Below are 22079 nucleotides of genomic sequence, written 5' to 3'. Positions count from 1 at the left end.
TAGGGAGGGGGGGGTAAAGAAGTTCTTAAAAAATCGGAAAACCCAAACAAAAAAAAAAAACAGCCAACGAACGTAAAACTTTAAAAAAATCGCCCCCCCCCCCGCCAAAAGAAAGGACGGCGTTGCTCGGGTGTTTGGAGGTGTGTATGTAGGGGGGGGGGCAAAGAATAAACGAATTAATAATTCTGTTTTAAACCTTTTTAAAAAATCGGAAAAAAACAAAACAAATAAAACAGCGAACAGATGTAAAACTTCTTTAAAACAATCGGATAAACAAAAACCCAAAAAAGAAAAAAAAAAAAAAAAACACAGCAAAAAGCGAAAAAAAAAAATGGTATAAATAACCTCGTTTCAATATTAAATGTTTAAAAATCGAGAAAAAACGTATATCTGATAACTGAGATTGAACCTGAAATCTTTAGATAACGAGGCTGTCACTTAATCCATCGCGCTATAGACGCGTGGATGAAAGTAGGTCGGTTTTTATAACATTTAAAACAAATTCAATGTACAAAGTCTTTTGCGCGTATTAACGCATGCGTAAAGCCATCTTGTCATGAAGTTACCATTTTTTTTCATCCCTCCCTGTAAAAAAGAGAGCCATTAAGGATGAAGGAATGAATGTTTTTTGCCCAATTTTTCGATATTTGTCGACCGGAGGTTCGAGCTTTAGAATGATACCTGTCTGGTGAAAATCCGTGGCCTCTGTCGAAAGTTTTTGTGAGACATACACACACACACGCACATTTTGCCTTTTATATTTATAGACTAGCAGGGCTACCCGGCGTTGCTCAGGACCGTATAAACAATGAAAAAACAAAAGCAGATATTGAACATATGTTTTATTCTTAGGGGAGAGGAATCTTTCATCTCAAGTTTTAGCGTTACAAACAAACATTTGTCTTTTATATATATAGATAATGACAGGTTTTTTGGGGGCCCCCCCTCGAAGATAACTGATCAGTTGACCAACTTCTAGTGGTCCGTTTGACGTGAAATTTCGATATTTGTCATCCGGGTGATGGGGCTTCGATATGATACCAGATTTGTCAAGTTTGGTTCCGTCTTTCAAAAGTTTTAGCGTTACAAACAAACATACATACATACACACAGACGTTTGGCTTTTATATATATAGAAGACTAGCGGGGGGTACCCGGCGATGCCCAGGTGTCTTGAGGTAAATCAAAACTCCGAAAGGGTGGGGGTGTTAAATAATAAAAAAAAATGTTTTGATAGGTGAGTATGAGAATCGAACCCATACTCTTGAGTTGGAAATTAATGTATGAAAAAAAAAAGTGTCACGTTAACCATTAAGCTACGGCGACAGACAACGTTAACAATATTATTATATAGGACCTATATACACAGTTTTAAGCGATAGTAACAACCCCGGGAGCGCATGCGAAAGAAGCCTTTTGAAGACATACACGAAATGATCACACACATTTTGCCTTTTATATATATAGAAAAGGCAAAATGTGTGTGATCATTTCGTGTATGTCTGGCAAAGGCTTTTCTCGCACACGGTCCCGGGTTCGTTACTATCGCTTAAAACTGTTTATATAGGTCCTATATAATAATATCTAGGAATTAGGAAAGCGTGTAGCGTATAGATTTATTTACATCAACTTTTACAAAATTATTGCTATTTTGGCTTTTCGCGTGTTGATTGGGCTTTTTAGTATAAATAAAGTGAAACTAAACTAAAACGGAGGTATTCGGCATTGCGCCGGGAAAAACGTCCAGAAGCAATCAGCTTTGATCAATCTTGTATATCAGACAGTTGCTATTTAATCTGGACAATTGGGAGCTGCTTTCCCCTCCCCAACATCCGTTGGGGGAAAAAAACAGTCAAATTTCAGTAAACAAACCCAAACGCTGCGTGACTTCTATTTGACCTTCTTAATTAGGTCAAATGGAAGCAGCAGAGTTAACTTTTATTGCGCACGCCTGTTTTTATAGTTCAATAAATAAATTCAAACCTGTGTATGTTGTATGTCGCGGTGGACTAATGGGTAACGTCGCCCCGTTTTTTTTTTCACACATTAATTTCCAACTCAAAGGTACTTACCTACCAAAACATTTTTTTTATTATTCCCCCCCCCCCCCCCCCCGGAGTTTTGATTTACCTCAAGACACCCGGGCATCGCCGGGTACCCCCCGCTAGTCTGATTATAAAACCTGAAAACCTTTTCACTGAAAATATTTCTATGAATCCAGCTCATCCCCAAAATATCTCCTTCCTTACAAAACACCCTAAGGTATAACCCCACCAAAACTGGCATGAACACCTCCTAAAAACTACTAATCACCTCCCTAAAACTGGTGAACGAAATCGCATAACTGATGACCTAAAACCTCATAAAACTAATGGCAGCTACTTAATTCTCACAGTAATGAACATATCTAAAAATTACGAAAAACGATAACGTAAAAAAGTAATTGTTAATAAAAACAGTTTTCAAAGACGATTACAAAAAATTGAGTTTTGTTAAGTTGGTCTAAGATTTTCAAAATTTTCAGAAAATATTTACATTTCTTGTTATGATACGTACTCTGGTTTTTTCTTCTTTTTTTTTTTGTTTTAGCAAAACTCAATTTTCGCTAATTGTCTTCGAAAACTATTTTCGGCGCTTCTACACTATTGGGATGAGATTTACCAAATCGTAATACTGAATTTCACATGAAAACAATGGTATTAACATATTCCTCATATTTTTAAGATGATCTGATCTTATAAATTTTCCTACTGTGTGTGTGTATGTGTGTGTGTGTGTGTGTGTGTGTGTGTGTGAGTGAAACGCGGTTTATCTCAGCATACAAGCAACTCACCCAGGCAAGTTAGGTACCAAAATGAAGCTTATGACCCAGCGGATGTTTTAGTGATATTTATATCCATGTTTGGTGTATGGAAATGCAAAAAAAAAAAAAATGCAAAAAAAATAACGATTTACTAAACAGCGTTTTATTTACTGGATATTTTTCCGGTACAAGGCCCCCAGTTTGCCCTGCTGGGCAAACTTGGGTTCTTGTTATATAAAAAAATTACAAAACCCGATAAGGTAGAAAATTATTTATTAAGAAAATTATTTATTAAAGAAAATCAAGACATTAAAAATGAAAATATCGAAAAAAAAGTTATATTGTACGTATCCATTATGAAATGAAGTTCTCCAGAAAAAAATTTCACTTAATTTCATCATCATTTTTACAGAAAAAAAACAATTTGTTTATGATACCGATCAAAAGGTAGCCATGTTTCGAATTTTAGGAAGAAAAGCTAGTATTTAAGATGGGGAGGGGGTGTCGGCGCTTTAAACTGAGTTATCTCCCCATGGCGTGTTCTAAAAATCCAAACATGGCTGCCTCCAGCACGTTGTCCATAAAAACATTTTTTTCTGCTTAAAAAAAAAACAAAAAAAACTACTTGATCAAATGAATTTTTTTTTGAGAACTTCAGTCCAAAATGGATACGTACAATATAACTTATTTTGATATTTTCATTTTTTTTAATGTCTTGATTAAACTGTACAAGTATCAAAATAAAATAAAAAACAGAATTTGCTGAAAACGATCGTAAGACACAGAATTCAAAACGGAGGTAATTTTCCGTTTCGATTTAAACAAGATGGCGGAAATTTTTCACCTGCTAACACTATTAAAGTTGTTTTGTTTAATAATTCAGTAATATTCAGGTAATTCTGACTGCATAATTTGGAAGCTACCATTCTAACTTATTGACAAAAAAAATCAGTTGAAACCATTGTTTTTTTTTTATCTGCAAACTCCATTTATCGACTATAGAATCTCGTCCCAATTCTGTAGACGCGCCCTATTTTCATTGGCAAATGTATAGTTTAGCGGCCTAAATAATTTGACAGACAAAAAAATTATAAAAAAACTATTTATTTTTCTATAAAACACATTATTAGACCCAAAGGATGAAATAAAACCCGAAAAAATTTCATTTTTATTATTTTTCAACATTTGTTATTAGACTAAATGTACGACAATCGAAGCCGCCATATTGTTTTTAACATTTGGCCTTTCTAAGGTTTGGCAGATTGACCCTTTTAAGGCCAAAATTGGCCCTTTTCCTGCTCTTTTATTATAAAAAATGGCGGCCAAAACACTTCCGAGAGTGTAAAAAAGACCAAATTTGGCCATAAAAAGGGCACTCTGTCAAACTTTAGAAAGGCTAAATTTTAAAAGCAATATGGCAGCCTCGATTGTCTTACATTTAGTCAAATAAAAATAATGAAAAAATAATAAAAATGAAATTTTTTTTGGTGGTTTATTTCAGCCTTTGGGTCTAATAATATGTTTTATATAAAAATAAATAGTTTTTATAACTTTTTTCAGTCAAATAATTTACGCCGCTAAACTACACATTTGCCTTTTCGTTAATAATTAATTTTCTACTTTATCGTTTTTCATAATTTTTTTTGGATATATTCACTATTGCGACATGATAACTAAGTAGATACCATGGGTATTTTATATTCAATGTTTCGATTCTCACACTTTTCTTTCTTTTTTTTTTTTTTTTTTTTTTTTTTTTTTAAATAAGGACTCTAGGACAAAATAATTTCCTGGTGTCTTTTCGGAGAAAATGATGTGAAATGGATTCGAAGAAAAAATACTCAAACGTGAAAGTTCTCATATTTAGAATGCACGTACCACCAGCTGTCGAGTAGGGGCTTCCCCTCACAATTTAACTCTCATTTCTAGGTCAGGGTTTGTATTACTGTACACACAGATTCAAAAAAGTTGTCAAAAAACAAATATATAACAAATAAATGTTATCAAAGGCAAAATAAGTTACTTTTCTACCAAGCTGGATATATTTTTTGTGTTTTTATTCAATATAACATGTTTATTCAGCTCGAAAAACATACAGTGTTTACCGATGTATTGGAAAATTCAAAATGGCTCCCGACTCTCTCTTTAACACAGTAAGTTTGGGAAAAGGTGTTATAAATAAAAAAACTATATAAAATACTATCAAACACCCGCCGAATATATGTCAACCTATGTCACAGTAACATATATTGAGCGAGTTTTTAACAGTATTTTATCCGGTTTTTTATTTATAACACCTTTTCCCAAACTTACGGTGTTAAAGAGAGAATCAGACGCCATCTCGAATGTTCCGATGCATCGGTAAACACTATGTTTTTCGAGCTGAATAAACATGTTACATTGAATAAAAACACAAAAAATATATCCAGTTTGGTAGAAAAGTAACTTATCTTGCCTTTGATAACATTTATTTGTTATATATTTGTTTTTTGACAACTTTTTCGAATCTATGTGTACAGTAATACAAACCCGATTTTATTTTATGAGAATCTCACTCCATAACATGTACCTACATTACAGAGATTTTTTCTATATTTTCGTTTTTTTTTTTTTTTAATATCTTTACTAAACTGCATAAGCTGTTTTAACACAAAATAGGATTCTGTTTGAAATTCCGCCCAAACTCCTTTCCAAGTTCAACAAGATACACTTGAAGAAGGACGGAGGTTATAACGACTGAAATGTTGTGAAGATCACACCCAAGACGAAAACAGTAGTTTGATGAATCTAAAAGTACAAAATAAACAATTCTCATCTCAAAGATTCAGAAACAAAATAGGGTTGTTTTTTTTTTTAATAACAAAGTCAAAAGTCTGATATGCGCTTGTTTGCCCCTGCTGTACAATTTCTAACCTGAAACTGACATCAAATCTGTTGCCAAGGCCGCTGGAAAAATGGTGGGATCTTTCTATCGATCCGGTAAATATCTCACTGCTGATGCTATTCTCTATATATATAAGAGCCAGGTACGTCCAAGGATGGAATACTATTGCAACATCTGGGCAGGAGCTGCTAGAAAGGACTTGTCCTGCCTTGATAGAGTTCAAAATAGACTTCGTAGCCTCGTAGGAGATGTCCTTTTCTCCTCCTTGCAACCTCTATCTCACAGAAGAGATGTTGCGAGTTTGTCTCTGATGTATCGTTATTTTCATGGAAAGTGTTCGACTGAGCTTCAATCTATGGTCCCCCCTCGCCAAACTTTCACAAGAAACACTCGTCTAGCTGTAAACACTATCAATAATTCCCCCCACTCTTTATCTGTGGCTAAACCTAAACGTAGATTCCATGAACAAAGCTTCTTTCTTAGAACTGCACGCCTGTGGAATTGTCTTCCGTTTTCCTGCTTTCCGGCTGACTACAATATGGTTGTGTTCAAGTCTAACGTAAATAAGTTCTTGATGAGCCGTTCCATATAAGTTATCAAATTTACCGAATTTTCATTACTAATGATTACTATATTGTCCAATCTCTACTGTACACTCTTTAACCCTTATCCTTGAGTGGCCTCTTGGCCTTGATAATGTGGTTATGCCTATGTAAAAAAAAAAAAAGAAAAGAAAGCAGTACTAAACAACCGCCAAAAACATTATATTAATAGATATTATGCATCCTCTTTCCGTGGGGAATCTTTTATATTCAGTTTCACTTTCGGATTCTTACAAAACGAAAACGGATATGAAACTCAGAACAAAGGAAATAATTTGATTATCTGCCAAAAAGTTGTATGACAACGTACTTAGGTATTTGCACAGTCCAAAATTTCTGGTTTCAGAAAATTTAGATAACATGATATTTTAGTGCAAGTCCAGAATTCAACCTAATCTATCCATCTATATATCTATAAAAGTGAAAGTGCCTGTGTGTGTGTGTGTGTGTATCTGTCTGTCAGTCTGTCTGTGTACATTTCCCTACGCACTAACTGTCAATTTTAAGTCTACTGACTCGAAATTTGATATACAAGGTACTGTGATTTGGGAAAATCTTTGTAATCGGTTTTTGGCCAGAAATTTGGCTGTTAAGGCGCCAAAGTTCAACAATTTGACCTTTGAGAACTGTACCAAACTCCTCCGACAATTTTGGGTCTAAACACTTAAAATTTTAGATATAGGTTCCTTGGACATGGATCTAACTTATTAACTTGATTTAAGTCCAAAACAATAAATGTTAAGGGGTCATAATGGGGATAAAAGTTAACAAAAATTGACCGCTTTTTTTTTTTTTGCTCGACATATACCTCTAAACGCCCAGGCAACGCCAGGCTGAAATGCTAGTCTATATATAAAAGTGAAAATGTGTGTGTGTGTGTTTGTGTTTGTGTCTGTGTGTGTGTGAGGACTTTGAATTTTCACCAGTTTGGCTGAATCTAGCGAGACTTGAAATCGGGACCCCATGATAAGAAGCCTAAACCTCTACCACACGGCTGCCTCGCCCCACTCTGATGAGTCGTAGATGATGAAACACGTGTCAGTGGATAATTATATTTTAAAAATAATATATATGCCGCTCCCCATTTAAGAGGGTACCCAATTGGTCAAAGGGAAAATTATTCCCAACTCGCATTTAGGTAAAAATGCAATTTAGTATGAATAATTGAATTCATTCAAAAAGTATCGCTAACAAAAACAAATAACAACATATATATATATATATATATATATATATATATATATATATATATATATATATATAAGAACAATTAGTTAATAAAACATGTTAAAAAACACTTTGAAAAAGAGTTAAAAACATATTTAATTTTAAAAAGGAAACGCTAAATAAGTGGATAGTCCTTAATCCACGGAGTTTCAAAGAAATACTTTCCTTCTCATTAGAGGTAGGATTTAGCAAAATGCGGGATCGGATTTTACTTTAGTTTTGCCATCTTGGATTATTTTGGTAAACTTAACTGTAATTCTTATTTCATTATATACTTTCACTACACCGATGAAGACTGAAGGATCGGTCGAAAATGATGTACCTGTAAAAAAAAGTTTTTAAATTTTTTTTCATAATATTATTTTGTATTCCTGCACGTCACCAATTGAAAACGAATAAAGAAAAGTTATAAGATTTTATACTTTTCGTATGTTTTGTTATTCATTTCCATTTATATATATATATATATATATATATATATGTTAAAAATTGGTGTTTGCGTGTTTATTTATTATTTATTCATTACTATTATTATTAAACAATCAAATCCTGAGCCGAAATATCCCATCTGCATTCTCTGCTGCACAAAACCCACTCTCGGCCCATGTGGTTGTCAACCGGAAGCCTACGACCACAATTCCCGCGTCACCCCTAATTTCTGGTGCATGTCACCCCTAATTTCCGGTGCATTCTCTCTAGATTGATACCTGTCAAACCTAACCTTTTGTGACCCTGCCAACTCGCTGATGGGAAATGAAATATACTTACATAACTTTCAATTTCTAAAACTACCTATATAGCAATTAAGCTGGGATTCTCAATGCTACATGGTCGTGGATATGACCTAAAACTATATCCGATGGTGAGGCCCCAGCTTGCGGGCCTTGGGGAGTGTGGAACCACCCTTTAATTGCCATTGCTCCCAGGTCCACTCTGACCCAGAGTGGTAGTACCTGTTAGGGTCCCAACTATGGGTTAAATAGAATCCGACTTAAAAAACAAATATACTCCATTAAAAATCGTTCCTCAAAATCACTAGATTCGGCATTAAATAACATGAAAAAGGTTGATATGCCGTAAAACAAAAATAACCAACCAACTAACGCTACACACACATATATATATATATATATGTATATATATATATATATATATATATATATATATATATATATATATATATGTTTTTATTTGTTTTTGTTAGCGATACTTTCTTGAATGAATTCAAGTATTTATACGAAAGTGCATTTTTACCTAAATGCTTGTTGGGAATAATTTTCCCATCGACCAATCTGGTACCCCCTTTTAATGGGGAGCGACATATATATTATTTTTAAAATATAATTATCCACTGACACGTGTTTCATCGTCCACGACTCATCATCATATATATATATATATATATATATATATATATATATATATATATATAAATATATCTTTCTCTGGCCTAGACAGAATGTCATTTTTACAGAATAAATGTTTCTTTCCTTTTTTTTTAGGTAAAACGAAAATACAGTTTGTTATTTTAATCAGTTCCATGAATTGCAAAGTTATATATTTTCTTTTGGTAATTAATCCAGGAAGATTTACAAGTTCTAGGTGCAAGGCGCGCAAAATCATGGTAACGGTTTAAACGTCGGGAGATGAAGTGAGAGTCGTGTGCTTGTTAACACTTTAAGGGAAATCTGACTCGACTGACTGGGTTTCGCGCGCAGTGCCTTTTTTATAGTTGCTGACTGGTTCCCAGTAAAAGCTGATAGAAAAATGTTTTGGATAAAAAGTCAAGGCTTCTGTCACGTGGGCTGCTTTCAACTACGTTGGTGCAAAAAGACAAAATTTTAGTTTTTATGCCCACAGAATTTGCATGGGTGTATATAACAGATGTAGGTGCAACTGGAATGCTCCTTGTCCAGCCACTTTTAATGGTTGTGGTGAGTCGCTACATCCAGTATCAAATAATCTTTACACACTGTAAAATTTACTTTATGTATGAAAACCAAAGAGGGGAGATATAACATATGAGAAATATTTGGAATCAAGTCTCTCCTTGCTGTTATTTCAGATCATTTGAAACCATAACAGCAAGTTTTAGTCTCCCCTCCATCAAGGCCAGAGGTTTTGGGGAAATATCAGATATTTTGTAAATCATATGCAAAACTAGGAAAACAAATGACTGATTGAAACATCTTATGGCTGTAAAAACGTGCCAAAAATAGGCTTTGCATGATGGATGATCCCCTTAATGTGCGACCTTAAGGGCAAATGTCACATAGCCCACTACACAATTCAGGGCATTACCTTTCCAACAGACCTCCATTTGTTAAATTCTAATCAATATTCACTGAGATTTGGAACTTATAAAATTGCTAAAACTAGGTGGTCTCTCTCTCTCTCTCTCTATATATATATATAGATATATATATATATATATATATATTATTTTATTTGTTTTTGCGATTCGTTTTAAATGAATTCAGTTATTTATACGAAAGTGTATTTTTACCTAAATGCGAGTTGGGAATAATTTTCCCTTTGACCAATTTGGTACTGCAAACGGAGAGCGGCATATATATATTGTTTTGGTACTTGTACAGTTTAATCAAGACATTAAAAAAATGAAAATAAGGCCATCAACTCTCAGTATTTCCTGCTATAACGGACACCATGCTCTGCAACATACAAATATCTGTGCGTGATGTCGCCAAGTTAATCAAGAACCTTGATTCCAGTAAAGCAACTGGCCCTGATGGCATTCCAATCATTGTGCTGAAAAAGCTTCAACTAGAACTTGCCCCCATACTTACAAAACTCTTTAAGCGTTGCCTTAAAGAGAAGTGCTTCCCAACACCCTGGAAAACGTCATCAGTATGCCCTGTATTTGAGCGTGTGGTACAGTAGAGGAGGAGGTGGCTGGTTACTTTCAATGCATCTAAAACCAAGCTCCTATCTTTACATCATCAACGCTCTGATCCCCATCTGGCATCAATTGAAATGAGTGGCTCTCGTCTAGGGGAAGCCCCATGTTTTGATAAGCTTCTGGGCTTGGTCTGTACTCCTGATCTGAAATGGAATACATACATCAAGTCAGTTGCCAAGGTTGCTGGAAAAATGATAGGATCCTTCTACCGCTCCAGAAGATATCCCACCCCTGATGCAATTCTCTATCTCTATAAAAGCCAAGTATGTCCAAGGATGGAGTACTGCTGCCACATCTGGCTAGGAGCTGCTAAAAACAGTCTATCCTGCCTTGACGGAGTACAAAATAGGCTTTGTGGCCTAGTGGGTGATGCCCTAGGTGTATCAGAATTTTTGTAGGAATTTTTGACACTCCTAACACGAAACTGCAAATAAAATATAAAAAAACTCGTAATTTCTCTTTTAAAAGTGGGTTGTTTATTTTCTTTATGGATTATACTTCCAAAATAAACTATTAAAGTTGTTTTAAAAGTAATAGAAATATTTTTTATTTTATTTTAAAAAAAAACAGTAATGAAATTAATTGAATTTTACGAGCTCAGTATTTTTCAATTTTTAAACTTTAAAAATCTATCAAAATTTTTCTATTAATTCAATTTTTACGATATTTTCAGGGTCAATGTGAAATTTTATGCTCTTTCCAATAAACTGAATATAATATTTTAGAGAAACGTTTTTTTTTAATTCACGCCCCCCCCATTTTCAAGTGTCTATTAAAAAGTAAATAATTAATTTACTCACCAAAATTTTACATATCACAAATTGAAGATAAAAGATCAATAAATAATATATTCAAATTTAAAACAAAAAAACTAGTGTTTTTTTAGAAATTTACCTGTAAAGTCCGAAGTTTAAAACCTTTTTTTTAAAAAACCACGTTGTTTGTTTTTCTTTTGTTTTGTTTTTTTAATGAAACCTTGGTCCTTACTCCTTTAATTAAAAAAAAAATTAGGGCTTGAATTACATTTTTCGAGAAGTTATAAGCTTGGAAAGACGGGGTGGAATTATTCAATATTTTTCACGAAATTTCTGACGCACCTAGTGATGCCCTTTTCTCTTCCCTGCAACCTCTCTCCCACAGGAGAGACGTTGCGAGCCTGTCTTTGTTTTATCGTTATTACCATGGCAGATGCTTGTCTGAACTCCAATCTCTGGTCCCCCCCCCCTCACCAATCTTTCACGATATACACCCGTCTAGTTGAAACCAGTGTCAAAAATTTTCCCCACTCCTTATCTGCGCCAAAATCAAAACGTAGATTCCATGAACAAAGCTTCTTTCTTAGAAGTGCACGCCTGTGGAACTCTGTTCCGGTTGCCTGTTTCCCACCTGACTGCAAACAAGATATCTTCAAGTCCAATGTAAACAAATTCTTGATTAACTGCCTCCTTAAGTAAGACACTTTATCAAATCTCCAACACTAACGTACTGTACACACAATAACCCTTATCCCTGAGTGGCTTCCGGGCCTTAATAAGTGGTGACTACCTTGTAAAAAAAAAAAAAAAAAAAAAAAGAAAAAGGTTATATTGTACGTATCATGGACAAAAGATCTCCAGAAAAAAAATTCAATTTAATTTGATTAAGTAGTTGTTTTTTTTGTTGTTTTTTGTCACAGTGGAAAAACACGTTTTTATGACAGCACGATGAAGGTAGACATCTTGGAATTTTTGGAACATGCCACGGGGAGATAACTCAGTTTAAAGCGCCGACACTCCCTCCCCATCTAGCTTTTCTTTCTAAAAATCGAACCTTTTGCTTGGTATCATAACAAATTGTTTTTTCGCTGTAAAAAAAAAAAAAAAATACTACTTGATGAAATTAAGTGAAATTTTTTTTCGGAGAACTTCATTTCATAACGGATACGTACAATATAAACATTTTTTATATTTTCATTTTTTAATGTCGGTATTAAACTGTACAAGTACCATTGTTTAAGCACACGCATATGGTCGACCATATGCGCGCGCTTGCGCGTACAAAAATGGCCACATTTGATAACATATAGAATTACATGGTTTAATATTTGGAAAATTACTTATTTTTCGTCTAATTTAAAATTTTCGCCAATTATTACACTGTGACAAGGTAGTTTGGTAAGCGAGTGCACATTTAACAGCCTTCGTTTATGCTCGCGCGATGGCTAGGCTGTGAAATAGAAAATAGTCCCAGAGTTCAGGGGTTAATACCATGCAAAAGAAATCAAACAAAAAACTTTTTAGCCAATAAACACACAAACCTGGCCCCCTCTCTCAGGTGGCCAGAAAGTTGGTGCTCATTTTAAGTTAAATTTAGATGGGAAAGTGATCACCCACTTTTCGAAAAAGTAATTTCTTCATATCATGAAAACTACTTTTTTGCGACGGAAACGGCTCGCAGATTCGGTTTTAGCATATCGAAATCTACAAAAAAAAAAAAAAAAAAAGTTTGTTGTACACGAACGTGAGACAGGCCTTAAAGTAAAATAATACCAACTGTTTTTTTTTTTAGTTTGAATTCAACAGTCCTCACACTAGTTTCGAAGTAAAGGCGCACGTATAGAAGCGGTATCCCCTCTGTAATTTTAATTTTTTTTTTTTTTAGCGGATTATTGCCGAATGGATCCCAGGCTACCAGATTATCTAAAAAAAATACAAAACAGGTGCGATATTAAACATTATTAAGGTGTGCTCCATTTCTAATACAATATAAGTAAATCGATTACCCATTTTTGGAAACATCGCCTTTTTTCGACTAAATTTCACGAATTTAGTCTTTTTAAAGCAGTTTGGCCTTAAAAAAAAAATAAGGGGGGCTAAAACAGGCTAAATTCGTGAAATTTGGCCGAAAAAAAGTTGATGCTTCAAAAATGGGAGATATCATCGATTTACTAGAACGGTGTATTAGAAACGAAGCACGATTAAAAAATGTTTAATATTGATTTTTTTTTTTTTGTGGATAATCTGGTTGATTAATGACTATTCAATCATACTCCGCTGAAAAAAATAATAAAAATAAATAATACGAAAATAAACAAATTACATAAGGAGTGGCGTGCCCGTGCCCGTGCCCGGGTGCCGCTTCCATACTCTTAAAAAAAAAAAAATTAAACCACTAAAACATCTTATTCAGAAAAGTAGAAGAGTAACTTATCTTGCCTTTGGTAACATTTATTTGTTAAATATTTGTTGTTTTTATTTTCATCGCTTTTTTTGTTTTGTTAGCCATTGTAAACACACACACAAAACAAAATGCCCACGTAAACTAACATGGTCGCCAGCGATAAATAAATTGAATTAAAGTTCAGATTTTAAACATTTTAAAAGATAAATTAGAATTTTATTAAAATATAGTTTAAAAGAAGAAATTATTTTTGTTAATAATAATTAATAATAATATAATTTGCAAGCGAAATGAATAAAATATTAAGGAAAAAAAAACATGTTAACACGGAATCCTTGGTGGGGAATTCCCTTTTTTCGACAAGGAAATCGTGTCTAGGTTTCTTTTTTTTATTATTTCGAATTCTAGCAGTGAAACGAGCAACAACTCTCATAACAGGTCAAAGGTATGATTATATTTTTTAAACATTTTATTTTATTTAAAAAATATAAAAATGTATAGAAAGAAAATGTAAGAAAAAACGCGTAATTTTCACCCGCCAAAGCTTACGAAATACGCTCAACTTTGTAGTTTAAAGTCGCGTATTTATAGTTTTGACGCGAAGTACGTGGACAAGTGCAACTCAAAAAACAAAATTTTCGTTTAGTACTCATGCAGAGAATGATCCGTGCTGAAATAATAACGTTATTTAAAAAGCCATTCTTAACATAGGTATTTTGTACCTATTCTGTACTTTAACCTTACAATTGAATAAAAAAAAAAAAAAAAAACAACATATCATAAAACTTTAATTAAACGTGGAAATACGATTTAAAAAATAGCGCGGATCGATCACTCTCTGCATTAGCAGCTTTTCGTTTTTTATTTTTATTTATTTATTTTAAATGTTGCTTTAGTTCTAGTTTGAAATAAAATAATTTCTTTATTTCACACTTTGTTTTATTATTATTAAAAAAACAACAACAAAATCAGATGTCAATGTTTATTGGGTGGTTTTCTTAACGAGTATTTTGTTTACGTTTTCTATCTTCGAGCGATTATCGAGGTTCCAAAGACGTGACCAGCCTCTCGTATCGGTCATTTTTTTTCTTGTTTTCACAGAACACTCGGCACTACTTGTTTTTCAAACGGAATAAGCGCTTTAAAATAAGTTAAAAACTTATTCAACTAGGTAGAGGCTTGCCTTTAATAATATTTATTCGTTTACTTGTTTTCTTAAGTCACCTTTATATTTTGTTGTCTATATTTAAAAAAAAAAAATGCTTTTTTTTTTTTTAAATTTAAAAATACTTTTTACACCTAAAGGCCCCCCCCTTCAAAAAAAAAAATAGTGCCCAGGACGCATTTTATTTATTTTTAACTACTAGTGCTTTACTTTAAATTTTATTCTTTATTTTTAAGAAAGTTACTTCTCCCGTCTTTCGGGTGGAATAAGTTGCTGCTACCGAGAATGTCAACAGGGCTGCCCAGGCAATTTGTAAATGGCCAGATTGCCTTTTTTTTTTTAAACTATAAGGTGGTCACCACTTATCAAGGCCCGGAAGCCACTCAGGGATAAGGGTTATTGTAAGTACAGTACGTTAGTGTGGATATTTAAAGTGTCTACTTAGGGGCGGTTTCTTTAGAGGCGCTAGCTTGGCTTTGTTCCGTTTTCCTGAATCCCGTGTCAGATTTTTTCTGCGATGGGAAGAAAGTAACTACATTTTACAACTTATAAACACTATTTAATAAATAATACAGCGTAACCCGGATATAAGAGACCCCTAATATAAGAACCCCATATATAAGAGAGATCGGGTTTGTATTACTGTACACATAGATTCGAAAAAGTTGTCACAAAACAAATATAGAACAAATAAATGTTATCAAAGGCAAGATAAGTTACTTTTCTACCTAACTGGATACTTTTTTTAGTGTTTATATTTAATGTAACATGTTTATTCAGCTCGAAAAACATGCAGTGTTTACCGATGTATTCGAAAATTCAAAGTGGCGGCCGGCCGACTCTCTCTTGGAGACGGTAAGTTTGGGAAAAGGAGTTATAAATAAAAAAAAACAGTCAAAATACTGTTAAAAACCCGCAGAATATATGTCAGCATGTCACGGTAACGTATATTGAGCGAGTTTCTAACAGTATTTTGTCTGTTTTTTTTATTTATAACTCATTTTCCCAAACTTACCGCCTTAAAGGGAGAGTCGGCTGCCATTTAAAATTTTCCAATACATCGGTAAACTGTATGTTGTTCGAGTTGAATAAACATGTTACATTAAATAAAAACACTAAAAACATGTCCAGTTAGGTAGAAAAGTAACTTATCTTGCCTTTTGATAACATTTATTTGTTATATATTTGTTTTTTGACAACTTTTTCGAATCTATGTGTATACAAACCCAAATCCTGATTACTGAGTGTTACGACGACCATATTGTTTACAACAAAATGGGCGGAAGAAAAGAAAAAATAAAGATGGCTAAATTTGTTTACGTCATCACGTTTGACTTTAAAAGTGATTTTTTTTTTTAAATTTTATTAGGTACTTGTACAGTTTAGTCAAGACATTAAAAAATGAAAATATCGAAAAAAGTTTAAATTGTATGTATCCGTTATGGAACGAAGTTCTCTGAAAAAAAATTTCACTTAATTTCATCAAGTAGTTTTTTTTTTGTTTTTTTTTACAGCGAAAAAACAATTTGTTATGATACCGAGCAAAATATTCGATTTTTAGGAAGAAAAGCTAGTATTAAAGATGAGAAGGGGTGTCAGCGCTTTAACTGGAGTTATCTCTCTTTGTGATTTCTAAAATTGAAACAAATCTTTTAATCCAAGATGACCACCTTCAACGCGCTCTCATAAAAACGTCTTTTTCCGCTGTAAAAAAAAAAAAAAAAATACTTGATGAAATTAAGTGAAATTTTTTTTTCGGAGAACTTCGTTACATACAATTTAAACTTTTTTTTCGATATTTTCATTTTTTAATGTCTTGACTAAACTGTATATGCGCCTTTTATTAAAGTTTTGGTACTGGTCGCGATTAGAGTTCCCTGCCGAACACCCTAAAAAAACACTGACTTCTCCCTTAGTTGCCATAGTAACTAAACGATCATGAATTTTTATCGACTTTGTTTTACTGTTTATGAATATTGAAATAAAACTACACATTTATTAATAATATTTCACTTTTATCGACTTTTTTTTACTGTTTATGTGTCACTTTTATCGACTTTTTCTTTTCTTTTTTAAATAGCATTTTCTTTTTAAATGACGACGTTTTTACTGTTTATGAATATTAAAAGAAAAATAATTACTAAACATTTATTAATAAAAAAAATGGGTGCTAGTGCAAGTGCACTCCGCGCTATATTTTAAATCGTATTTCTAAGCTTAATTAAAGTTTAATGTTTTTTTTATTCAATTGTAAGGTTAAAACGTCGTCATTTAAAAAGAAAATGCTATTTAAAAAAGAAAAGAAAAAGTCGATAAAAATGACACATAAACAGTAAAACAGTAAAAAAAAAGTCGATAAAAGTGATTAAAAGTGAGATATTATTAATAAATGTGTAGTAATGCCTTTTATTTCAATATTCATAAACAGTAAAACAAAGTCGATAAAAATTCATGATCGTTTAGTTACTATGGCAACTAAGGGAGAAGTCAGTGTTTTTTTAGGGTGTTCGGCAGGGAACTCTAACCGCGACCAGTACCAAAGTTTTTTTTTAAATTGATGGAAAAAGTTACTTATGTTCAAAATTAAAGTTTTAAAGACCGAAGTCAAAGTTGTTTGTATTCCGAAATCACCCCCCCCAAAAAAAAACAGAAAACAGTATATTACGTAAAAAGAAGAGCGACTTACTTATTCGAGAAAAAAACAAAACAAAAAAAAAACAATCAAGAAATGTTTTCGTTTTCTTTTTACCAACTAATAACTCAGCGTTGTTGCGATCTTTGCCTTATTTTATTCGGTATTTTTTATTTAGATTAGGTCCGTTCACCTTCACAATTTTCTTTTAAATGACGACTTTTAAAAGTTTTCTACTATGCTGAATACGGAAATCGCATTGAAATTTTGCAGAAATAATTAGTTATCGAGATATAAAAAGTTGTATTATGCATTGTATTCTTTGGCGGCCATCGTTTTTACGCGCGTGCGCGCGCACCATAAATAAATCTACGCGCGTAACAAAGATGGCCGCCAAAGAATACAATGCATAATACAACTTTTTATATCTCGATAACTAATTATTTCTGCAAACTTCCAAGGCGATTTTTGTATTCGGCATGGCCGAAAACCTATAAAAGTCGTCATTTAAAAGAAAATTGTGGAGGTGGACCTAATCTGAAAATTTACGTTTTTACTGGATGTGGATACAGGGAATAAAAGTGCAATGGTGGCTAAGAAATCGAAATATATGGTGCTGCTCGGTATAAATGTCATCGGAAAAAATAGCACCAGTGAAAGGAATAAGTGTGCAAAAAGTGTAACTTATTCTTGCCTTCGATAACATTTATATTTTTTTGTTTTTCTTTCTTTTTGACAACTTTTTCGAATCTGTGTATAGTACCTATTTACTATGCCTCCCCACGGGACAGAGTTAGACACCAGGGTCGTTTTTTAACGTGGAGAAAAGGTACAAAAATAAAAATTGTCTCAGTCGTGAAGGATTTCTCCTCCACCGAAAGAGAACAAGAAATGGAAGTATAGTAATACAGACCCCCTACTTCTATTCTTTCTGATCAGAGTTTGAGAGTTAAGGAAAATTGTGGAATTTAGAGGGGGTGGGGTCACTCTCGACAATGTGCGCCCAAAATTTAAGTTTTAAACGCCGAAGTCACGTATTATAGTTGTTTGTATCCCCCCCCCCAAAAAAAAAGAAACAGTATATTACGGAACAGCTACTTACTTATTCGAGAAAAACAAACAAAAAAAAACAAGCAAGAAACTTTTTTGTTTTCTTTCCACCAACTAATGGTTACACATTTTACCATGTTCAACTTATAGAGTGGTATTACTGTTACACTGCATCGGCTGGATTTGTATACAGGGAATAAAAGTGCAGTGGAGTATTGTTAACAGCTAAGAAATCGAAATATATGTTGCTCGGTATAAATCTCATCAGAAAAAATGGCACAAGTGAATTTAATAAATGTGAGAAGAAAAAAAACAATTTTGATAACAGAAATTTAGAATTGTTCAGGATGGAGTGACGAGCTGTGGCTAGGCCGTGATTGTCATAAATGGAATATTTTGATATATTCATTACTGTAACATGACAATTAAGTAGAGACCATTGGTTTGCCTTGAAATTCAATATTAAAAATTTCAAATTTCGCTGTCATAGTTGCTTTTTTAGTCGTAAAACAAGCTATTTTATAGTTGTTTTTTGTTACAATTGACATTTTGTCCTCTTCTATACACTAGTGTGTAACAGCAGCAGCAGCAATTACAAACCGCCATGACAGTTTACAATTTTGAATTTGTGTCTATTTTCTAAGCTTGACACTAATTGGTGCAAGCATTCAAGAGATCCAACTCCAAAATTTCCTTGAGAATGATAAGTTTATAAGTTTTCCAGTATACTCTTTAAGACAAGATCATTTATATTTGGTGCAAGCAGAGAGTTTTTAAGATATAAATACCTGCATTCTGCACTGTAATTTACTTGCAGAGGTTGGGGGTGTCTATTTCGACAGCTGTTCTTACCATGGGGAGGTCTATTTCGAATATCATTCTTAACATGGGGAGGTTGGGGTGTGGCCAACAACAACAACAACAACAACAACCGTACTTTACTTTTTTATATGTGCGCAGGGGGGGGGGGTGCTTTCACCGGGCAACGCCGGTTAACGGGTCCTACTACTTTGTTATACACTTGTTTTTTGACCACATTTTCGTTCTGGTGTCTATTGTAAAACATGCCCATAGTTCAATAGAAATATTTAGGGACCGAACTGTTCATGTTGAAAAAAAAAAAAAAAAGAATCATTTCTGATGACATAAATGAAATGTGCTCATCCCCTGCACGTATATACTCCCCGACTAACCCGACAAGCAGCAAAATCCCACCCCTTCACATTTAGGGTTCTTAGATGCCGGGAAGCATTCGACTCAGATGGCTAGACTTTGGAATTCCCACCTTGTTTCCAGCTTCCCTAACTGTACTAATCTGCAGAAGTTTGAGTGTAATGCCAATGGTCATCTCGCAGCTCAACTCCCCTACAGTATCCTGTTAGACATGATCTCAAATAGTAGCCCCTAACATTCCAAGTGGCAATATGCCTAGTTTTGAACAAAACTTTTTTCCCAGAACTGCTTGCCTGCTGTTCTGCTGGCCTGCTTCCCGGTCGAATACAACATGGTAGCCTTCAAATCCAATGTAAACAAGTTCTTGTTGAGCCGTCCTCATAAATAATCAAATTCTATCCAGTTTACACCAATAATGATTATTTCACTACCACCTTACATTCATCAACCCTTATCCTCGAGTGGTCTTTGGACCTTGATAAGTGGTGACTCCTCAGTAAAAAAAAAAAAATTTTAAATCGCAAAAAAATAAGAGTTTACGATCTGCTAGAACTATTTTTCACAAAAAAAAAACCCCCACAAAAAACATTGTTATTATCAATCCACCATTTTCTAATTTGAAATCGCACAAGTTAAATGAAAACAAGGGAGATAACTAGTTTGTCATACAGAATTGGCTGTATGAGACTAAACCGTTAAAACTGCGTCATTTGATAAATTTTATTTTTTTTTGTAATTATTTTTCTCTTTGATTAGTTTTTTTTTGTAATTTTTACTAATTTTCAACGCTACACGTAAAATTACGTAATAGTGTTTTACTTAAGATGAAAACGTGACGTCTTTGCTGTTGCATCCATCGCCAAACCAGAAATGCCAAAGGTTTAAATTAAGGCTAGTCAATCGAAAAGAGGCAATGACTTTCGAAAATATCGGCAAAAAAAGCTACCCCTCCCTGTAGAAAAGTGCCCAGTTTAGGGTGAAGGAATTAATGATTTTAGCCAATTTTTTTATATTTGTCGTCCGAAGGGTCAAGCTTCAAAACGAGACTGATTCTGTGAAAATCCATTGCCTCTATCGAAAGTTTAAGGCATACATACATACATACATACATACATACACACAAACAGACAGGTGAGATTTATATCATAGATTATTATTGTAAATAAATCAATAAATAAAAATAAGACTCAGTATTGTTAAAATAATTTAAGATTTAACTTCCCTGACAAAAACCTATTGTTTCACAAAATTCAAGGAGTACCTCTGTGTACTCCTGCTCCAGCTGTATACTCCTGATTATTCTATTTCTATTTAATTTTGATTGTATGTAATTTTAAGTTAAACATAAAATAAAATTAGTCTGTGTGAAGATATCGGCTTTTTGACCTATTTAGAAAAATTACTTTTTTCACAAAGGCCAATGAGTTTCCCATTAAATGAGGCATTTACTTTTTTAAACACAGAATATCCCTTGGATGGTCTGACTCTGCCCAGATATATTTTCAGTTCTCTGTACCCTCACCCTTCCCTTAACCAACAACTGCAACATCTACCATTGATATGCCTGAGCAAAACATGCTACACTGTATTGGTTTTCTGACTTAAATGCACCAAACAATTATGTTATTTATTTTTTTCATTTCCCTTTGCAGAACTCAATCATGTTCTGCAAAGGCAAAAACAAAAAACAATTTTTCTCTACAAAACGGTCAAGAACAAAATAAGAATAAATATTTGAAGATATAAAGAACTTGAAGCAGAAAACTTTTCTTTTCCCAGAATTAGAAGATTCGGCAGTTAATAACCCGAAAAGGGTTGATATACTGTACAAAAAAAAAAAAAAAAGAACGAAAAAGAAAAAAAAAATCAACCAAACTAAAAACCATGAATAAATATTTTGAGATATAAAGAACTTGGAACATAAAACCTTTTTTATTTTTTTTTCTTACAGAATTAGAGGATTCGGGATTAAATAACCTGAAAAGGGTCGATATACTGTAAAAAAAATTCAAGCAAACTAAAAACCATGAATAAATTTCTCAAGATATAAAGAATTTGAAGCATAAAACCTTTTTTTTTCCAGAATTTGAGGATTCAGTATTTTTTTCCAGAATTAGAGGATTCAGTATTTTTTTCCAGAATTAGAGGATTCAGTATTTTTTTTTCCAGAATAAGAGGATTCAGTATTTTTTTCCAGAATTAGAGGATTCAGTATTTTTTTTCCAAAATAAGAGGATTCAGTATTTTTTTTTCCAGAATTAGAGGATTCAGTATTTTTTTCCAAAATTAGAGGATTCAGTATTTTTTTTCCAAAATTAGAGGATTCAGTATTTTTTTTTTCCAAAATTAGAGGATTCAGTATTTTTTTTCCAAAATTAGAGGATTCAGAATTTTTTTTCCAGAATTAGAGGATTCAGTATTTTTTTTTCCAGAATAAGAGGATTCAGTATTTTTTTTTTCCAAA

General features: G+C 33.2%; 1 protein-coding gene across 6 annotated transcripts in view; it reads left to right on the top strand.

The window, feature by feature from the left end:
- The window catches only part of LOC145266536 (uncharacterized), a 182557-nt gene that overhangs the window by 13772 nt on the left and 146706 nt on the right, over positions 1-22079 (top strand). For 4 of the 6 annotated variants that reach the window (XM_080122305.1, XM_080122300.1, XM_080122306.1 and 1 more), the window contains exon 1: positions 13892-14040. The exons of 1 other annotated variant lie outside the window; for it this stretch is intronic. The gene's annotated coding sequence lies outside the window, so the exon portion shown is untranslated. Of the gene's footprint in view, positions 1-13512; positions 13636-13891; positions 14041-22079 lie in introns of those variants that run through there. One more of the 6 variants, XM_080122303.1, reaches the window with a different exon arrangement.

The sequence above is a fragment of the Euprymna scolopes genome, chromosome 41 (assembly GCF_053919585.1).
Source record: "Euprymna scolopes isolate OS-2025 chromosome 41, ASM5391958v1, whole genome shotgun sequence".
In the NCBI taxonomy this organism is placed as follows: Eukaryota; Metazoa; Mollusca; class Cephalopoda; order Sepiida; family Sepiolidae; genus Euprymna; species Euprymna scolopes.
The sequence above is the reverse complement of the archived record's forward strand: the minus strand, read 5'-3'. Positions and strand labels throughout refer to the sequence as shown.